Genomic DNA, 23,288 nt, shown 5'->3' on the forward strand with positions numbered 1-23,288 from the left:
ACGGCTTGCCTTATTAGAGAGCCTTGACACTATTTATTTATATTAAAAATATAAATTATAGATATTACAATATTACCCTTAAGTAGTATCTAGCTATCCATTATTAAAATCAACACTTTGAGTGCATTATTTTCTTTTTCTCTCCTTTTATAGTATGAGTATATCAACATTACCTTTTCATTTCATCCTCATAAACATGAGGGTAAACATAGCTAAGCATTATTTATGTTTATGCAATATACGGAATTCATTACAATGTGGAACAGAAAATCAATGAAATAATAAAGGTGAGAAAATAATAAAGATGAACAGACAAAGAACACAAGGATTTACGTAGTTTAGTCAAATTCTACGTCCACAGGTGGGGGATTAGAGCTTCTTCACTCTAATGGACAAAAATCAAAGAGAATAATACGAGTGCTAAATTCTAGAGGTTAAAAGTGTTTGATAAGTTGTGTGTAAATAATGAGCACCAAGAGGTCCTTTTATAACATAAGGAACCCCACACAAAAAAACCCTAGAATATACTCCACACAAAACACCAAAAAAAAACTGATTCGAAAATGCGTTTCGCAAACTGTGAGCCGCGGTGGCTGTCGCGAGTCGCGATAAGCTCTCTGCAGTTCTTTGTAAAATGGGCGTAACTTTCTCGTTTCTCAGCGAAGTTGGGAATATAACCTATCGTGGGAAAGCTCTTTGAACAAGTTATCACCTCCAATTTGACTCACATCAAAACCATTTATAGATTGAGAGATATGTGCATTCAAAGTTAGCCTTATACCATTCATAAGATTTTAAGTCATAAATAACAATATTACATAAAGTTTTGTGTAGTAGTGGACTGGTGCTAAAATTTTGTGTAGTGTGATAGCAGATCAAATAATTGTTGATGAGGATAGAAGAGACAAGTCTGTTTAATTGGAACTTAAATTTCTTGTGAAACAAAGATATGATCCTTTGCTAATCTCTCACTCCACAATTACAATATCTTTTACTCTATTGGTTTTAAAAAGTTTTAATTGTTGATGAGGATAGAAGAGACAAGTTTTTTTTTATTATAAAAAGAAAATCTTAAGAGGAAAAACTTTTTGAAATGGAGGGACTATTACCTTTGTTGGAGTTTGTGAGTTGAGTGTTTGTTTTTCTCACTTCAAAAATTGATTGAAAAGAACAAAAAACTAATTGTTCTACATTGGTAATGTAGAAGTATTTTACCTTGTTTAGATAAAGTTTCCTTGAGGGTTGAATGAGAAGGAACTAGTCACCACACATGTGCTCAAGCAAGGGCGTGTGGTGTTGTTGTGGTTAGGGGTGTGTACCGGTTTACCGACGGACCGATATATGGGTTTTTTCTTGGATCGGAACTATTTTTTTATTTTATTTAAATATATTTTGAAATTCGATACATTAAAAAATAATAATGTTTAATAAAAATAATACTAAAGTAAGACACGCTCAAGCAAGGGCGGGTGGTGCGGTTGTGGTTACGGGTGTGCACCGGTCAATTGGCTGGATCGATATACTGGAATATAGGTTTTTCTTGGACCGAAATTTTTTCAGTCTGGTTTGATTTTGGACCTGTTGGACCGAAATTTAAATATTTTAAAACAATCTTTTTTATTTTATTTAAACATATTTTGAAATTAGATACATTTAAATATAATCGTATTTAATAACAATAATCCTAAAGTAATAAATAGTAGGTTTTTAACTTTATAACTTTCTATCTTTTTAAATCTTTTTTTAACATATAACTTTTTTTTTACTAAAATAATAGAAATTCCTGTCCAACCGGTCCGGTCCGGAAACCAGAATCGGAATTTTTGTGGACTGAGGAGCGGATAGGGATCTTCAATCCAGTCCGGTCCGGTTCAGATTTCTCCATTGAGTACCCAATGATGAAATATACAATCGTCGTAATTGGCCTAGTCCAAACAAAGAGCAATTGAACGAGATAAACTCAAAAGCATTTCGAAAATATACAGTCTATCAAAGCCCAATTTTAAAGGCCTAATCAACTATCCCTGATTATTAATTGTATTTTAAATCATTCTTGATAATTAATTTTTAATAGATATTTTGAGAATCAGATTTTTTATTCCTAAAGATAGATGATTTCGGATTTCGAAGGATAGTTTTGACTAACGGATAAAAAAGAATCTTAAAACAATAAAAACTGGCCAAAAAACGAGTGCGCGCGATAGGGCTGAAAATCAGGTCGGGTTGAGTCAAATTCAGGTCGATCGGTTTACATAAACAGGTCAGCACCCCCGAACCCGGCCTTGACTCGTTTACCTAAACAGGTCAGAAATTCCAACCCGAACCTGACCTTTTTTATAAACAGGTTGACCTGAACCTGGTCCGTTTAACCTGATTTTTAAAAATTTCTTCTAAGGTTCAAGAATAGGTTGGCAAGTAACTTTTGTGTAAGAAAAAAGTATATAATTAATTGGGGGACATTCACCTTCAATAACTTTTATCAATAATTTATCGAGTCCTTTTGTATAATATTCATGTCTCTTCTTCTATTTCTTTAGTACTTGAAGCTACAACAATGACTTCCATTTTCAATTATATGAATCAACTAATTCATGAGTTTCTTCTGCCCACTTTATCTCACACTCTCTCTCTTCGTGAGTGACTTTACAATTAATTTAAACGATTTAGGCGGGTTATTTTCGTGTTGAAATTTTCAACTCGAACCTAGCTTGTTCACGTATCATAATTTCAACGTCATTAACTCGTTTACAACAAAAGTATATACACGGTTAACTTACTTTAAAACAACAAAAGATTGACTTATTTTTAGAAGATCAATCAAAGATTGACTTACTTTAAAACGATTTTTTATTTTAAAAATAAAAAATAATAAAAACAAACCCCTCCCCACTGCTTCCTTTTTTTTTAACCTCCCTCACCACCATCACCATAACCCCCGCTACCAAACTCAAACTAACTATTACATATCTGATCCAATTAAAACTTGTCGCGAGCGATGATAGGTGGAGTTGGGTTGAATGTCTTCCTAAAGAAGACATGATATGAAAGGAACCCTGTTGATAGATGAAATTCGGACGATCTTCGAAAATAGACTGCCACGTCGTAACTAGCAGACACCAATATCTGCTAGATGAGAAATCCCAAGGTCCTTGAACGAAATTAACTTCCTGGGATTCTACATATAGAAGTAACAAAGAAGTCACGTCCTTTGGTGACTTCTGACCCTCTTGCGAGGGTAACCAGAGTTTAGTCTCATAAGATTGAAACTCGAAACACGTGGAGGTCAAAACTTGCCCCAAATGAAATTGGAGGGCCTCCCACAAGATGCATTTTTGCAGTGTGATGACTCTGAAAGTCAGCACTATAACAATAACTAAGGGTGAATTATGATACAGTAATTCACCTGAACTATGGATCCGAAGATCCAGCCTTGCAATCTCTAACCCGAAAGATCGAACCACAACAGATATAAAATGAGAACATCCTTTCTGCAAAACCCAAGAACCTCTTATTACCTACCTAACCATACTAACAAGCACCCAAAAACAGCCATACTCCATACGGGACGGGTAAATGGATCTAGATATATCTAAACTAAGACTAAAACAAAAAACATAACAGAAACAAGCTAAGTAAACCACCACCCGAATCATGAAAACACGCCTACAACACCGCACAACCTGCAAACTGTATGTAACCTACACGCACCTAACAAGTGCTTCCTTGGCGAAACCCAAACTACTAGCAGCTAACACAAAGGGGAACGGGGAAGGGAACTAATCTAAGACTAAACTCGAACGTAGAACAGGGGACGGGGAAGGGGCACTAAGATCTACTGACTCGAAACCAAAACAGGAGACGGGGAAGGGGCACTAAGATCCACTTACGTCGAAACCAAAACAGGGGAGCGGGGAAGGGGGGACTTAGACCTAAATACCTCAAGAGAACCGGGGAAGGGGAGGGGATACCTAAACCTAATCACTTCGAACGACGAACCAGGGGAACGGGGAGGGGAAATAACTGGGTGCGGCAGCGGCGGGCTTCGACGGGATGGTTACCGACGAACCAAGGGAAAGCAGGAACGAGCGGCGGCGGGCCTCGACGGGATGGCGACAGACTAACAACACAAACGAGAACAAGAACGAGAACGAGAGGGCTCGACTGCTGAGGAGCCCAAGGAGGCTCGCGCGGAAGTCGAGCCCTCTAAGGTTGAAGGTGTGCGGCGGGGTTTTTTTTATGGCTTCTGTTTGAGTTTGGTAGCGTATGTAAGAGCATATACGGCTCGTGTTTGCTTTGTTTTCTGTTTGGATGTATTAGCCTTAGCCTGTACTTTCTTTTTTAATTAATGTACGTTTTCCCGATGTCAAAAAAAAAAAATCACCATAACCCCCACTCCATGCTTCGAAAATCCCTCAGATCCTCAACACATCATAGTCAATGTGCAGCGCAAAAAACGCTTCTCATACAAAATCTAACTGCAGCCAAAAGTAATTGACTAAAGCAAATGAAACAAAGTGTTGCATAAATCTTAACACATCCCAACATTCCACCATCACCTATCTTCCCTAAAATCTCACCCAAGTGCAATCTCAATTTTCCTTCTTGATACCAGGAAATTCTCATACTTCTATGCTTAAGCTAAATCAAATTACTCTACTTAGATATTATTTTCACACAAATCTCATATAACATAAATCGAATCTTTCATATATCCACTAAGATTGGGACAAATAGAACATACCCATATTCAAATTACTATTTGTAATTCTCATACTTCTATGCTTAAGCTAAATCGAATCTTTGATCTGTAGTGGCACGATGGCAGACTAGCAGTAGAGGGAGGGGTGGTGGCAGTAAGGTGGGGGAGAGGTGGCTAGTGAGATGGTGGGAAGGAGGAAAGAAGGAGGTTGGTTAAAGAAGGGAAAGGAGGGAAAAGGTTTTTTTTTTTAAAAGAAACGAATTAAGTTAAAATAAAAAAAATCTAATAAAATAGTGATATGTGAAATTTTCACCCGTTGAAAAGGTTAACAATAAGCCATAATCGATTTTGACTTGTTAGAAACAGAAGGGTGTTAAAGTTTTACTTATTCAGAAATAATCGAATAGATGACTTATTTTTAGTGCACAGGTCAAAGGTCGACTTCTTTTTGATAATTTTTTCTAAAAACAATGCGAAATATAATTTGGAATCAATTATATTTGTGGGATAAGAAAAAAGTCAAAAAATTAATATCTTTTTGTCTCCTTCCCCATTTCCCAACTCAAAAAAAAAAAATAGTTTCAGTTTTGTTTGTATTAAAGGATTTATCATGTTTTAAATTATCCCATCCTTTGACTCAAAACATGCAGGCAGGATTAGTACAATTATAAATTCCAAGTGGGAGCTTAATTCCTTGCATAAAAACAATTTCCCAAAATTTCCAAATGACATGGTGTGCAAAATGACGCATAGAAACTCGTCCCATCCTACTATAACGTATCAAGTTGCAATATATTCTTGTTCAATGTCTGACCCTTGGCTAGAATTATGAATCACAATTTCAACACACTTAATAAATTACATAATTGAAAAGGTATCCTTGTCTTCATGCAAAAGATTGACCAAATAGATAGCTTGAAGGGCTACAATTATTAGTGCACGCATTATATAAAACTGATTCATATTCGATTATATGAATCTGTAACGTGATTAAAACTTGACAGAACTAGTGTATGTTTAGGGTTAAATATTTTTGTGTGTGTTTCCATTCCTTCACAATCAGTTTAAATACAAAGGGAAGTGATGGGCTAAAGAAAGGGGCCAAAAGAATACAACAAAATACAACGATTATGGGCTAGACTAAATAAATACAAAGCTATAAAAAAATAAGTATACAAAATAATCTCAACAAAACTTAAAATATCTACGAACTTAGATAAACCAAATTTGATGTGAATCTAAATTCAAAGTGACTAAAATACATTAATATCATTAATGTACGTAGATGGTTTTCTTATGTTTTTGATGAACCTTTATTTTTTTTCTATTTAAAATCTTTTTAAAAGAGAAAAAAGACAAAGTAAAAGAAATAAATAGGAATATAAAGAGTATAAAACTCAATATATTGATTATTTCGAATGTGACGACACACAAGCTAAGGTAAATCAAATCCAAAATTGAAACGAATAATCCATCACCCAAGTTGAATTAATGGGTAATACATTTAAAAAGTGACCATTTGTGCTGGATTATGGATAACAGGATAACTCTTGTAGCTAGCTAGTTTTATTTAGGAAGGTTCTTTCGTGTTTCTCAAGAATTCAATCTCTTGATTTTTTGACTTTATATATTAGTTTGACTTTTGAATATGCACACATGATGGCTCATTGGCTCTAGAAACGAATTCAACGTACGATTCCGTTGTAACTAATGGAAGGAGCTTGCCCACTTGCCGAAGTAGATTTTTTTTCACTTTTACTTTATTTACAAAAGAGCTAGCGTTGGCGTGGATTTGGACCACATTCATATTAGTGAGGAATTCAGGCCCGACTCTTTGCCAGTTTAACCTGTTCAACGGAACAAGGCCCCAAATTTTTGAGGGCCCAAAAATGGTGAAGTCCAACTGGTAGCACGTAAAAGAAAAAATCCACCAATGTCCTGAAGTTTTTTCTCCTCTTGTTATCTAAAACATCTCAAAAATTATGATTTATTCAATTTTTCATATTAACCAGTGTATTGAAGCTATTAATTACTCCCCTAATAATATTTATACGTTTGTTTTGGCAAATTCCAAGGTCCTTTTGTTTACTGCATCAATCTTCTGCTACCAAGAGCTTGTTCATTGTTCAAGAAAATCTATACAAATATATTAAAAGGTGTGCAAAAACAAGAAAATGTGTCACGTGGCGCACTCCTTAGAGCACTCCCAATGGTGATATAATCCATCACCAAAATCAGAAATTTTGGATTGAACAAAAAAAAACAAGCATTCCATTGGTGATACAAAACCTATCACCAAGTGACATATCATGTTATTGCTCACCATGTGAAAAAACTCATCACCATGTGAAAAAACTCATCACCATGTGAACCATGCAAATTAAATACAAAAGGAGCATTGTCACACACAGCCAGCCAGTGGCAAGCTGCTGCTGTGTTTTTTTGGGAAATTTTGTGGAAATTTCCACGGAATTTCCCAGAAAATTCCTATTTCAAAAAAAAAATTTACCAAAATTCATTTTTTTTTTCTCTTCTATAAAATGATACCCATATTGATATATTTCAGAACAAAAAAAAACACTTCTCCTCCTCACCTTTCTCTCTCTAATAACCCAATAATGATAATTAATTTTGGTAATTAATTATTATAATTTTAAGTAATCATAAGATGATTCATTTTTATTTTTAATATGTAAATTATATTATTTATTGAAGTAGGAAAGAGAAATAGGAGAGAGAAAGTTGAGGTGGGGTAGTGAAAAGTAGGAGAAATAAAGTGGAGTTTGATGGTTTTTTTGTTCATGAGTGGGGTGGAGGTGATACATTTGATCATAAAATGATCAAAACATGAGTAAGTAGAAAATTTGGTGATCAAACCCATCATCATTGGGAATGCTCTTATGGAAGTTTAGTTCATGTAATCCATGTACAATAAAAAAAATTAAGAAAGTGTATAGTATAGAGTTTGATCCCGAAACCTCAAATACATATACTAACGTTTTAACCACTAGGCTAACTTATATTTAGTGTTATTATCATTAAGTAATTTATTAATAAATGAAATTTTTTCTTACCCGTGGCATAGCCCGGGCCTAATAACTAGTTTATAATTCAAACCCCGTGAAGAGAACTTGAGAACTTACGGCAAAGGTTTAAGTTTTGAGAGAATTGGTTGACCTTCTCATTGATATGCTGTTTAATATATATACAACTAAGCTAAGTAATTTTCCTATGACAATACAACATTTAATTAGGAAAATATACACAAATCACAAAGTTTCCTAGAATACCAAGATATACTCCAATACTCCCCCTCAAATGGGAGCGTGAAGGTCGCGAACGCCCAACTTGGATAATAGAAAAGAAAAGGTGGGACTACAGAGAGCTTTCGTGAATCAATCCGCTAACTGAAACTTTGTACTAACATGAGCAGTAACAATAACCCCACTTAGCAGCAACTCTCGAACAAAACGACAGTCGATTTCAATATGCTTGGAGCGTTCATGAAATACCGGATTAGCAACTATATGTAAGGCGGCCTGATTATCACAAAATAAGCGCACAGGCTGTCGATGACGAATGCCTAGAGAAGCCAAGAAATACTTCAACCACTTGATTTCGGCACAAACAAAAGCCATCACCCGATACTCAGCCTCAGCAGAGTAACGAGACACAGTAGTTTGCTTCTTCGTTTTCCAAGAAATCGGAGAATTTCCCAACACCACAAAATAGCCACTGACAGACCGGCGAGACAATGGGCAACTGGCCCAATCAGAATCGCAATAAGCAGTAAGCTGGAGATCACTGTCAGCGCGAAGAAGTAGACCTTGGCCTGGATGACCCTTTAAGTAGCGTAGGACACGGATAACAACATCAAAGTGTTCCTGTCGAGGAGACTGCATGAACTGGGACAACACATGAACTGAGTACGTCAAATCAGGACGAGTCAACGTCAAATAAATCAGGCGACCAACAAGACGCCTATACTGGGCAGGATCCTTATACATAGGACCATCCGCAAGAGCAAGCCTGTGATTGGATTGGAGGGGAGTATCAACCGGACGAGAACCAAGAAGACCTGTTTCTTGCAAAATATCTAAAGTATATTTTCGTTGACACAAATAGAGGCCTGCCGAAGAACGAGCACATTCAATCCCAAGAAATACTTAATGGGACCGAGATCCTTTAACTGAAAGCAGGGTTCCAGATACTTTTTAAAAGTACGACACAAAGTGAGATTGTTGCCTGCAACTAAAATATCGTCCACATAAACCAAAACAGATAGAATATCACCTCCTTTACAAAAAGTAAACAAAGTATGATCAGCGTGAGATTGCTGAAACCCATACTCGCGAAGGGCACAAGTAAGTTTTGCGAACCAATTGCGGGGGGACTGATGTAAACCATACAACGATTTACGTAATTTGCACACCTTCCCTGGAGGAGCAGACACACCTGGAGGCGGGCGCATAAACACTTCCTCATGCAAATCACCGTGAAGGAAGGCATTATTGACGTCTAATTGGTGTACTGCCCAATTCTTAGCAACAACAACAGCAAGGAAAGTCCGGACACTAACCATTTTGGCAACTGGAGCAAACGTCTCAGTATAATCCTCCCCTGCGGTCTGATGGTTGCCTAATACAACAAGACGAGCTTTATCACGCTCAATAGTACCATCAGAGCGATATTTGGTCTTATATACCCACTGACATCCAATCGACTTACGACCCCAGGGAAGAGCAACAAATAGGGCTGGCAATGAGTTGAGACAGCTCGCGAGCTACTCGAACTCGGCTCGGTCAAAGCTCGGTCAAAGATCGACTCGAGTGAGCTCGACTCGAGCTCGAACTCGACTCGACAGGTTAACGAGTCGAGTCGAGCAACTCAATACTCGACTCGAGAAACTCGTGAGATACTAGATAAAATTTTATATGTATATATACTTTTGAATTTTTTAAGAAATTTTAACTTTATTTTTTTCTATAAAAATACTTGTACTTTTCTTTTTAAAAAAATGAAAAAAAAAAAGTGTATAAAATGACCAAAAAGCAAAGTAAAGAATTTATTCTATGAAAAATAGAACTATATCAAATGACCAAAAAGATTGAAACGGTTCGAGTTCGAGCTTGAAACGAGTTCGAGTTCGAGCTTGAAACGAGTTCGAGTTCGAGCTTGAAACGAGTTCGAGTTCGAGCTCGAGTTCGAGTTCGAGTTTAGGTTTCGAGTTTGAGTTCAAGTTCGAGCTTGAAAATTTGAAACTCGCGAGTTTTCGAGTCGAGTTTGAGTATGAGTTTTCGAGTTCGAGTCGAGTTTAGTCAAACTCGAGCTCGACTCGCATCATTGCCAGCCCTAGCAACAAAGTCCCATGTTCGATTTTTCTCCAATGCCTGAATCTCTTGAGTCATAGCAATCCGCCACCGTTCATGCTGAACCGCTTGTTTAAAGGACCTAGGTTCAATGCTAGTAGTAACAGATGCAACATATTTTCTATGGCTAGAAGAAAACCCATCATATGTGACGAAATTAGCAATAGGATAAGGAATACCTGAGGAGCCTGTGGACGAGGGTGACGAGGAGATGGGGGGTGTAGTACGGACTATGTGACAGATATAATCAGACAAATATGGCGGAGGACGACGTTCCCGACGAGAGAAGCCAAAAGAAGCTTCATTATCCGAAGACTCGCGGCAGGGAGATGTAGGAGCAGTGGTGTTGTCCAGCAAAGTAGAAGTAGACGAAGGTACGACAACCTTGTCAGGAGAAGAACTGGGAGTAGCAATACTGGGAACATCGCGCACCTGTTCAACAGAGGGCACATGTTGTTGTATGGTTGGGGAAGAACCTGGCTGGGCAGCCCCAATGATCGATTGGGATCCCACATCAACAAAATTATTATGTGTGGGCTGCGGTGTAGTGGTAGTAGGTGCATTGCTAACACTCCCCCTGTCGTCTGAAGCACTAAGCAACTCGTAATCTGAATATGAAACAAGAGGAGAAAGGACAGACGAGTCGGTAGTTGGGGTAGCAAAAGGAAAAATATGTTCAACAAAGCGAACATCGCGAGAGACAAAAGTTTCATGAGTCTCAAGATCATACAACTTCCAACCTTTTGAGCAAATGGGTAGCCCAAGAATACATACCGTCGACTACGAGCCCCAAACTTGTCCTTATGCCGTGGGTTATTGTGAGCATAGCACAAACAACCAACAACCTTCAGCATAATATAGTCGGGTGCAGAACCGAATAAGACTTCATATGGAGACTTTCCGGCAAGTAGTGTAGTAGGTGTTCGATTTATTAAGTGTACGGCAGATAAGACACATTCGCCCCAAAACTCAAGCCGGAGAGAGGCCTGAAAGCGTAAAGCACGAGCAACCTCCAAAATATTTCTGTGCTTACGCTCCACACGCCCATTTTGTTGTGGGGTAGCTACACAAGATGTCTGATATAGAATACCATGCTCCACATAAAAATTCTTTAAAGGATCAGAAGTGAACTCACGACCGTTATCTGACTGAACGTGCTTAATAATCTTGCCAAATTGAGTCTGAACCATAGCACAAAATTTCCGCAGACAATCGGGAACAACAATTTTAGATTTCAACAAGTAAACCCATACAGCTCGAGAATGGTCATCGACAATAGTCAAAAAATAATGTGACCCACACAATGTAGTAGCAGGATATGGACCCCAAAGATCGCAATGAATCAAGTCAAATAAAGAAACAGCTTTATTAGGGTTCAAAGGAAATTGAGTACGAGTTTGTTTAGCACGCAGGCAAACATCAGAAAAGGATAAGAGTTTCTTTATTTCATGACTACTGCTAGTATGAGGAATATAAGACAAATGTTGACTTGTCGGATGACCCAAGCGGCGATGCAGAAGAAGAGTAGTATCTGCAGAAGTAGAGCATGATAATATCTTCGAAGTCACAGGCCGGAACACGTACACCCCATCTTTATGATCACCCAGTCCAATCAGACACCTCGTAGCTTAGTCCTGGATAACACACAGACGACCATTAAATGTCACAATACAATGAGAATCAGAGATTAATTTGCCAATAGAAATTAAATTGCATTTAAGATTCGGAACATATAGAACATTCCGGAACTCAAAGACACACTCCCCTGTAAAATGGCTGTTGTCTGAACACCATCAGGAAGGTTGACTGGAGACAGTGGCAAATCATGACAATCATATAATATAGAACGAGTGCCTGTCATATGGTGAGAAGCTCCACTGTCAAGCAACCATGAAACAGTAGTGTTATTAAGCTTACCCATCACAGGTTCAGTCGTAGAAGTGGAGTCAAGAAGTTGCAGGAGCTTTGTCATTTGATCAGTATTCAAACCAGGAGTAGATGTAGGTTGAGACATAGGTGAAGAAGAGTTAGAGGATCGTGGTGCTTGGGCAGCATTAGCAGCGGCTTGCAACTGCACAGAACCCCCTACGGGGTGGTGGGAGTTTCGGCCAGCACTAGGGGCTGCTCCCCCTCGACCAGAATTACCACGACCCCGACCCCGACCTCGAGTGCTTGGTGGAAACCCAATGCGTTGATAGCAACGCTCATATGTATGGCCTAAACGACCACAAAAGGTGCACTTAGGTCGTGTACCACCCGAATCATGTGAACTAAGAGAAGGAGAAGAGGCTTGAACGGCAAAGCTCATGGCTTCAGTCTTAGTATCACGAGCTCGGACAATGGATTGATGACGCTCTTCTTGAGTGGCTAGAGAGAATGCTTTGTTAAGGTGCGGGAAGGGATCCATACTCAAAAATTTGGGTCCGTAAAGCAGCATAATCATCATCATCAAGACCCATGACAAAATCATGAGTTTTATCATTTTCTACCCGAGCACGCAATTTAGCAGCGGCCGCACAAACACATCCACATGTGAGGTCTTCCGACCCATACAACTCATCCCACAAACTTTTAAATTTGTTATAGTAAGCAACCATGGACATCCCTTTTTGACGAAGAAGATGGTATTCAGATTTTAACTGGTTAATGCGAGGGCCGTTAACTATGGAATAACGTTCTTTTAAATCGATCCACATCTCACTAGCAATTTTATGAGAAACAATACTAGGTTGAATAGTGAAATTCACTGAGTTAAAAATCCAAGCACATATTGTGGAATTATTTGATTTCCAAGCACAAAGTTCAGCAATATTTGTAGCAGCAGGTTTAGTGAAATCACCATTGACAAATCCCAATTTATTATGACCCTCTAGAGCATTAATAATGGCCTTAGACCATACATCATAATTATCACCCAACAATAGATACTTAGACAAAGCAATAGTCGGACCTTCAGAAGGATGCAAATAGTATATGGAAGAAGAATCATGAATGAGTTGGGGTACCTTCTTAGTGTTATCACCACCAGTCATAGTGGAGAAGATGATGAGAGAAAAAAAAATTAGGGAAGAAGTGTACCAAAGACCAGATGCAGCGAAAAAGAAAAAAAAAATACCACAGCGGTGCCGGACCACCACGTCAACCACCAAGCCGCCAATGAAACCAGGCGGAGCAACCGGAAAAGAGAACTTGGATCAATAACCTTTGGCTCTGATACCATGAAGAGAACTTACGGCAAAGGTTTAAGTTTTGAGAGAATTGGTTGACCTTCTCATTGATATGCTGTTTAATATATATACAACTAAGCTAAGTAATTTTCCTATGACAATACAACATTTAATTAGGAAAATATACACAAATCACAAAGTTTCCTAGAATACCAAGATATACTCCAATACCCCGTTCAAAAAGTAATCCACCTTCATTTACTCCATCAATGTTCTTCTACTATATTTTGATATTTGAGTTAAAGAAGAAGAATTGAAAAAAACTCATCTAGTTGGACGAAAAAATCATCAAAGATTTGATTTTTTTTTTACCATACTTCTACATTTGTTTTTTATTCATTAATCATTAAGATAAGAGCAGCATCATACATAAAGCTATCTATTCTGTAGAAATTAAGCACTATCCGGATCAGTCTTTTTAATACAAATTACACAAGCTGAAATTACTTTTCCTTTATTTTTGGTTTAATTTCAATTAAATTCTAAAAAAAGATCTTAATTTTACAAGGGAGTAATAAAAGATCTTATTACAACTAAGTAATAAAAAATTATTTAAATATATAATTTTTCTTTATAGACATTTTTTGAAGGGACCAACTCTAATGACTAGCACAGGGCCTCCATATGGTATGGGACGTGTGGACCAAAGCCCATTCATACGACATAAAACCTTTTTTTAGTTTATATAGTCACCTTTTACAATTCGCAATTAAACTGATTTATCATTATGTTTTTTTTTAGGAGAAACAAGCACAATTTACCATTATCTTACATATTGACATTTTTTTCACAAAGTCATTCTTACATTTATTACAATAAAAGTTACATTTTATTATATAGTAATATTTTTCCTCACATAATCACCCTTTACAATCTCTAACTACTCCTCTTGTATATCTATTGTTTTTCAACATAATAACCCCATTTGTAATAAATCATATATACTAGCATTAAGTTCACACTAAATTGTGTGGACGAGGTTCATATAAGTTTTTTTTACACCACTACCATCTATTTCCAAAAAGATTACGAATTTTTTCCTTTTGCAATAATTTAGTGGAGAGAAAAAATAAAAATTGTAATAAATGCAATTCTCATATAGGAAAGAAAAAAAGACACCACATAGTTATATGCACAACCTATTCAATGTACATACTTTTTTCTCACATAATTATAAGTTTGTAAATCAGTGTTGCCGTTGCCGTACAATGTAGGCCCTATAAGTGTATCTCCTTACCGATCATACTATAGCTGAACTTCTATACATCGCCTTACTATTACTTAAAATCGCCCCAAAAAAAATTAAAATTACATTTATAACCTTTTTCTTTTTTATTCTTCCATCACCACCACCACCACTCACCTCCTGGCTGCTGGCTGCCACCACCACCACTCACCTCCTGCTGGCTGCCACCACCACCCACCCACCTCACTCCACCACCCTCACCTCTATTAAAATCACCCTTCCCTCTCCTTCTTCAACACCATGTGTACCACCACCCACCTCACTCCACGACCCTCACCTCCACTTCCTTCGTCGCACACAACCACCACCACTTTCATCGTCGCGCGTCACCCTTCCTGTAACCACCACCACCTCCACGCAAAAGCTGAAGAAAACTGAAACTTTTTTTAAGACGCGAACGTTCGGCCAGGACGTTCTGGCCATGGGGTGAACGTCCTAGCCGGACGTTCGCGTTTTAAAAAAATATTTCAGTTTTCTTTTGCGTGGGTGGCTGCGGTGGTCTTCGTCACGTGAGGTGATGGCGGTGGAGGATGATGTCGCGGGAGGTAGTGACGGCGGTGGAGGTCGCAAGTGGCAGTGGGAAGGTAGCTAGTGGTGGTGGGAGCTAGTGGTGGGTGGTGTGGACTGTGGAAAAAGGAAAGGGTGAAAGGGCAGTGGTGGGGGTGGTGGTTGGTGTGGAAAAGAGGAGAGGGTGAAAGGGCCGTGGTGGGGGTGGTGGTGGTGGTGGGGTGGTGGGTGGTGGAAAAGAGGAAAGGGTAAAATTGTCTATAAAATTAAATTTGGGACGAATGGCGATGTTTAACAATCCCCTATTATAGGCCTATCCATCACCACCAATAACCTCCTATTTCACTTTCTGCTGCAATTAATATTAAAATGATCATACTGACAACTAGTTAAATTGAAAATAAAATTTCAATTTTCTCCCGTTTTAAAATGATGAAACACTTACTCTTTTCTATTTTTTATCATTCTTACTTTACTGTATGCGTCTCCCAATACACATATTTGAACTTAAATATTTTTCATTGTATATTACTAAAAATTACAAAATGACGGAATATTAATAAATTACTAATTGAAATGAATTAAACAAAATCGCACATATCAATATTTTTTTCTTGAAAATTGAGAAGACTCTCTAAATATGAATAATATCAAGATTTCAAGTAAGAAAGATAAAAAAACAAAGGAAGTAGTATTTTAGATTGTTTCAAAAATAAAAAGTGAAATATTACTTAATTTGATATTTACTTCTCTTTATCTCTACTTTCATCACATTTGTCCCTCTTTTTATTTTTATTTTTCTCTATCTCTTTTCCCTCTCAAATTCTCGTGCCATGACCCTACATGTCAATTAAAACAAAATCGAGAAAGTATATCTTTACATGATCAAACAGCACCAATACTAGAACTTTTTATGACAAGGTCCAATTCTTGTGGCTTCGAAACTGGTTCTTCCAATAGTATCAGTTTCAATCTCAGACAATAAATCTTCACCCATTTCGGGTTTAAAACCGGGTATCAAATATGTTTGTCATCCCTAATATAATTGCCAATAAAATTCTCTTTTACCTCGAGTAAAAAAGTACGCGAATTAATTTGTGGGTTGAGTTACACGCTTTTTTCCACTTTAAAGCATAAGGGATATGGATCCTTTATAAGAGATTTCAAACCTTAAAACTTTTCTCCAAATTTGGTGATGTTTTTTCCTACTTTTAGCATTCACCGTAGGCTGTATTTAAAAAAGATTGATGAATGCCTTTTGAAAGAATTGTCCAACTTTGTCAAAATTTGGGGTTGTCGTCTCTTTCAACTGAGGTGACTTATTTGTGAAGGAATATTCATCTGCTTGTAATGACAAACAGGAACCAGTTGAAAAGAAATAGTATTGGTTACTATTATGCGGTCACTTTTACATGAAAATTCCCTATTATAATGTTCCGCGATATGCATGCATGATGCATCAAGCCTACCACCCTATGCGGGCCTGTGGATGCTCTTTCATCATTATTAAAATGTTAACTTTAGTGATATGTTATTCTAGAGCTAATTTCCTGAAACATTGTGTTTATTATTCGATGTTACATAATTAGTTAATTAAGCTCCCTCGACATATATACAAGAATCAATAACTTGATGGACTATTTTACACATATTTTTTGTGCGTCGCCTGGCTAGACATGTATATATATGTTTCGGCTTAGAAACTAATCAAAAGAGTAAAAAGTTAAGTGAGAGAGTAAAATTCTAAGTTGGAATAGAATCCCGAGTCTTGTCACTACGAGTCCTGCAAAACAAGGAAAAACTGGCCCGGGGGTGTTCTCGGGAAAGCCTCTCCAACGCTCAAGTCAGTGACAGACTAGAGAGAGAAAGTAAGTAAGTCTAGAGAGAGATGCTCTGGTTTTGTTAGGTGAGAATTCAATACCTGTACATTGATGAGATTGTTGGTATTTATAGTGTGGTGGAATCCCCTAGTCAAGAAACCCTTTTGGAAAAATCCCAATAACTAGGAAAGTTGTCACCTTTTTACGGTAAAGCTGTCTCATTCTTGAAAAGCTGATGGACCCTTTTGATGCCTAGGGCCTAGGCCTTGAGGGAAATGTCTTCTGATATTTATTGGGCCCAACCATGGGGTCCAAACAATATATACTAGTATGTGATAACTCTTTTTTTTTTTTTTTTGACAATGGGGAATTGCATCAATTAAACAAAGGAAGTACAACCTAATGCTAATACAACCCTACAAACATAAGAGTAGTTAAATTGAGTGATATATGTAATAACTCTTACGTCTAACGTGAAAACTGATAATATGAGAGTTTTTTTTTGTATGCATTGTTTAAGTATTTGACTTTATTAAGTTGATTTTGGTAGTCAAACATAGTTGAATTGAGATAATTAGCAACACAACCTGTTGTGTAGTTATGTAGTAGGTGGGAAATTGGTCGGTTAAGTAGAAGATGATCTTCGAAATGAGAAGATGAGAGATGGTGCTAGGAAGAACAAGATTACGAATGTTTATTTTCTCATTTACGTACACAACACCTTTTTTTTTTTTTTACTTTGCTTTGAAGTGTCATCAAGTCTGTTTGATGTTGGAAGTTCAAGGGCAAAAACCGAAAGGTTGTGGGGGGTGTAGGACAATTGGACAAAAGGTGTATACACTCACCTCATCCAAAATTCAATACTTCCTCAGCTGCAAAATATTAACGATATACTTTTGTTAAGACTTAAGAGTATAGTCCATATAATAGTTCGTTGGGAATAGTTGTCCCACGTTGAAGAAATAGAGAGAGAATGACTAACATGTAAATTAGTGGATTACTTTACCTATTACCAATTGGTATTAGGATGGAACCTGCTAACCTTATATGTAATCCAACTCTCCTCTAGCTTGGACTTCTATTAGGCCTAATGATAGTTTATCTAGAGATAAAACTTTGATTATCAATTAATTCTTAATAAGAATGTAAGTTGACCATAAATTATAATTTTTTATATAAAAGTACTTTTCTATCGCGACTGTTATCATAATGAACTATTTCATTTTATGATCCAATAGGACTTCGAGAAAAATCAAAGATGAACTCAATATTATTTAGAAAGAAAGTAATCACAAGAGCCCCAAATGAAACATGTTTTTCTTTTGACAAAAAAACACTCACCAATTTTTGTTTTCAAATCGATGAGAAAGTAAAGGAGTTTATTTTCAATAATCAATCTTTCATCTCTCTAAACCTCACTCTGTAGAGTAAGAACCTACTTATTTACTTTCTACTTTCTACCTATTACTAAATAAAACGAAGCATTTATGACGTTAAAGAATGTAACATATGTAAAAGAACAAAAAAAAAGAGACATACTTTTTAAAAAAGAAGGCAAGACATATCATAATTTCAAAAAAAAAAAGGTTTTAGCTATCTTTTACTTGTCAAGTTCGAGTATATAATCGTACCATGATACATCCAAAACTATTTTTTGCTCATTTACTCATGGAGCTCTCCTCTTATAGTATTTTTTGCTCGTTTGAAGTTTTGAAAATGAGTAATAAGTAAAATATAATATAGCCTTAGGTGTACCAAGCTCAACATACACCCGAACTTATAATAGAAGTTTTAGTTAAGTTTTTCAGATAACTACCATAGTACCATACAAAAAAAAAAAAAAAAAAAATTTACTCCATCCCTCTAAAATCTAATCCCCAAAAACTTTAACTTTTCTACTAGTTGACAGAATATTGTCAAGACTCAAGAGTTTCTTTGGCATTAATGTTCTCTCATACGGTCCAACAATTATACTCCCTCTATTCCATTTTGATCTTCACAGTTTGACTTTTTCTAAGTCTGAAAAAATTCCGACTACAAACATATATAAAAAAAAAAAAAAGGAAGGGAGAGAGAGACTGAGAGAGTATTATTATCTTCGTTCGATACACGAAAAAATGGTGGGTTGTTTATTGCGAATTAAACGCCTCTAATTTTTCTCCTCCTACCAAAGGAACTTCCATGTTTGCAATGTTTTTGGTCTAAATGAACGACTAAGCGCAGTGATGTACACTGGATTCGATCCCAGATTTCGGATACTACCGCCACAAGACTTTATCAAACTAAGTTAGATGGCACCCATTTAGTGTTTGCAATGTGTCTCAATGCTTCCTAAGACCTAAATTATTGATACATGTACGTTCTTCAATTTCATTTTTAACCTTGACTTTACATTTAGCACATAGCTCCAGAAATAGTTTAAGACATCCCTGGCCAAAATAATGGGTGGCTTTTAATATCTTGTTTTCTTGTTGAAATAAAAACGGTGTGATATGTTGCCAATTAAAGTTAAGGCACTGGTGACATGACCTTAAAAGAAAAGTCAACACAAATTTTGGTTGATCAAATAAGGGAAAATTTTCCATATTAGACAAACCGATCAAATAATAGCCCACTGTAAAAGAATTAGCTATATTCCAAGAATTTCTTCTGGTTCAAAAGATTTTTCCCACACTCGATTGAATATTGAACAATCTACCACTTTGACCATATGAAAATTGAAATAAACTTATGCTTCAACTTTCGACATATTACTAATGATGCACAATTCATCTACTTGGCGGTGCAAAATTCCAAATTTGTAAGCTATGCTCTAAGATATTCTTGGCTTTTGACCATGCAGGATGAATTCAATCATACAAAATCGAAATATTGTGCAAATTTTTAAATTTGTTTTCAGTACTCACTTGATAAATGCAAGGTATATTATTAGATGATCATCACATCATAAAAAATTATTTACGGCGTGTTTGGCACAAACTTTTTAAGTAGCTTTTAGTGTCTTGACTAGGTCAAATCACTAATTAAGAAAAATAATAGTGTTTGGCAAGATAGTGGTGTAAGTAGCTTTTAGTGTTACAAGTAGTGTTTGTGAAAAGCTATAATTTGTAGCTTTTAGGATAGCTTTAGTGGTGCATAATTTATATAATAAAGTTTTGTTTGAGTTTTTAATTAATTGTTTGTAAACATATACTTTGACATCTTCTTTTACCGAGCATCAATATCTTATACCGCTACTTGGACAGCTAACAGTTACACGCCAACAACTAACAACTACTCTAACAGCTAAAAACTACTACTACAGCTATTGTTATCGAACACGCCCTTATTATATGTATAAGTCAACAACATATGCAATCACTATAGAGTACAATATAGTAGTATACCTCAACTGTGGAAACATTACCAAAATGTCTAAATTTAAAAGTAGTGATGGCCACTGGTGCGGGTTGGGCAGGCCGGACCATGGGCCATAGTGGGCTGGGCTGAGATTTCACGGCCCAAGACCGGACCGTGAAATTCATGGGTTGGGCGGGCTGGTCCGCGGGCTGAAAAATCTTGGCCCACACCGGTCTATTACCGGTTTTCACGGTTCGTGGGTCTGGTGGGCTGGACCGGGCTGACAGGCTGGCATGAGAATTTTTTTTTTTCAAAATTATTTAATTATTGAAATTATTCATTATTGTTACATAAAATCTTTAAAATGAATTAAAAATATATACAAATATTAATATTAATGAATAATTTCATTATTTTTAAGTTTGATTGAATTATAATATATGCAATTTGATTAGAATATATACAATTTGATTAAAATATACACAATTTGGTTCAATATTTACTTGGATTGGGCTGGTCTGGTTCATGGGTCGGGTTGGACCGGTTTCATGGTCTGGGCTGGGCGGTTTTAGTAGTGGGCTTTAGTGGGCTGGGCTCAAGAAATCTGGCCCACGGCCCACCCACCAATTTCACGGTTCGAGCTGGGCTGGACCGGGGTTTTTGCTGGCCCGACCCACACGGCCCACGAAGTGGGCTGGGCTGGATAGGCTGGATTGGCCCGCACTGTTGGCCATCTCTATTTAAAAGTATAAGCACTAGAGTTCTTATTGATGATAATTTTTATAACATATAATAATCTTATTTCAGGAAATAGAATATGATTGTGCAAATTAGGAATATTCTTATAAATGATTCCAGTATTATTTACTTCATGATGATCACCAAGGAATTACTACTTGCACATTTCTTCGACAAGTTATCCATACTACTTGCATGTAGAGCTAGAAATGGGTCGAGTTATGTCAAATTTGTGCTCGCCTGCTACTCTGAAAAGGTAAATCGATAATGAAGGTAATGGACTAATGGTCCATGATCCAACTAAGTTTTTTTGAGTATAAGATAATCAGCTTGACCTGTTTAATTAAACGAAGTAGCCGTGGTGATTTATTTAACATCTTTGATTAGAAAATTTTGTCGGAAGTTTCAACATCTAATACTTCTTGGTGTTTGATTTGTTATGCTATTACAGCAGTTGATGTTTAGATAGCCCTCTATGAGTATAAATTGTGATTTCACAAAAAAAAGTTTTAAATTTTGCTAAATTCTTATCTTTTTTTTTTGGAATAATGTATGTTTCACCTGAATTCTTCTAAACTTATAATCTGAACTAAACTTAACAAACTTCAAGCTCATATGTTTTCAGACGAAAAAAACACAACTTTTATCGTACACAAAGTTATATTTACACTACATTTTTAAGTTGGATGGATCAGAATGTTGTATTAGAGTAATCTTGTAGGTAAAAGGATAGAAGTGACTTTGCAATATAGACCTAAGGGCCTGTTCTCCCCATCTTAGTTTTAGTTCAATTCAGTTCAGTTCTGGACAGTACTTTTACTCTCACATATCATTATTCATTTAAGTTATGTTCAGCTATTTTATGCCGAAAAGAACAGGGTCGTAAGACTATGAAAAGTCCCTTTTATCCTTTTACGTACAATGTTATTCTACATATTAGAGTAATATGATATGTAAAAGAGTAGAATGACTTTTCATAGTTTTAGGTCTGTATTATAAATACTATATATATTGAATGTCAGAATTAACCTAATCAGGTCAATATAATTATTCTCCGCACTTACATGTAAAAGGATAGAAGGGACTTTACAATACAAATCTAAGACTATGAAAAGTCTCTTCTATCCTCTTACATACAATATTACTCTAATATATTGATTTGGAGTTCGGATATCAACACTAAAGCTAATATATTTATCAAAAGGTTGATCTGGACTCTGGAGTTGGGTCGTTCAAATGTACTAACCCCTTTTCTTGTTTATACTCCCTCCATCCCAATTTATTTGCTACATTTTGTCATTTAGGTGTGTCCCAATTTATTTGCTACATTTTGTCATTTAGGTGTGTCCCAATTTATTTGCTACATTTGTAACTATTTCCATATATAGTACATAGGTCCCACACTTTATTTACAAATTTGCCATCACTCCCTCCTTGGTTTTTGTAAATATTTCCATATATAATACATAGGTCCCACAATTTACCTATTTGCTTTTTTGTTAATTCTTGTTATGGCAATGGTCCCCACTCCCTCCTTGGTCTTTGTGATAAAGCAAATGTAGCAAATAATTTGGGACGGAGGGAGTATATTTTTGTGTCTAGTTGAATGATTTGTAAAAACTCTACATGCTGTTTGGGTAAGCTACTAAGCTACTAGTGTAGTACTATCTACTTGGAATTTCTTAGTTACGCAGGGTCCAAGTGTAAGATAGACTTTCTCTCGCGCTCATAACCAAATTGGTCGAGTAAAAAGATGACTTTCGACTCCTGATTTTCTTAGTGTTAATTATCTGCACTAGTTTAACAGATTCGAATGTACTGGCACTCTATATCCAGACAATGCAAGCCTTGCTTGTTTAGCATTTTTATAGCTTCATTTGTACGTTGTCAACAGAATTTAAAGACACTACTTCTTTTGTCCCTGCTCCGATTATGACTATTTTACAAGTTGGTTTTATTATTCTAGTTTTTTTTTTCTTGTTAAAGACTTAAAATAGACCCTATTCTTCATTAATATATAAGAGAAAAGAACATTATATATGTTATAAAAAAATGAACATCGTTATATAAGATCTTATTACATTTGTTCAAAGTTCAACGTAAAATGTCAAAATAACCTCCTTGATTCGATCGGTAAAAAATGAGTTGGAATAGACGAACGGAGCATAGTTGTATACTATATTGTAAAGTATTATTTGTTTCATTTATGCACCCTTATATTTAGATTTTGCAAAACTCAAACAAAACCCAATTAGTTTATATAAATATGTTCCTCTAGCTTAACTCGAATTTACCTACTCGACATACTCAAAGTCAATTAAAGGGAGATAAACCCGCAATAAA

The sequence above is a fragment of the Beta vulgaris genome, chromosome 2, assembly GCF_026745355.1.
Source record: "Beta vulgaris subsp. vulgaris cultivar EL10 chromosome 2, EL10.2, whole genome shotgun sequence".
Classification (NCBI taxonomy): Eukaryota; Viridiplantae; Streptophyta; class Magnoliopsida; order Caryophyllales; family Amaranthaceae; genus Beta; species Beta vulgaris.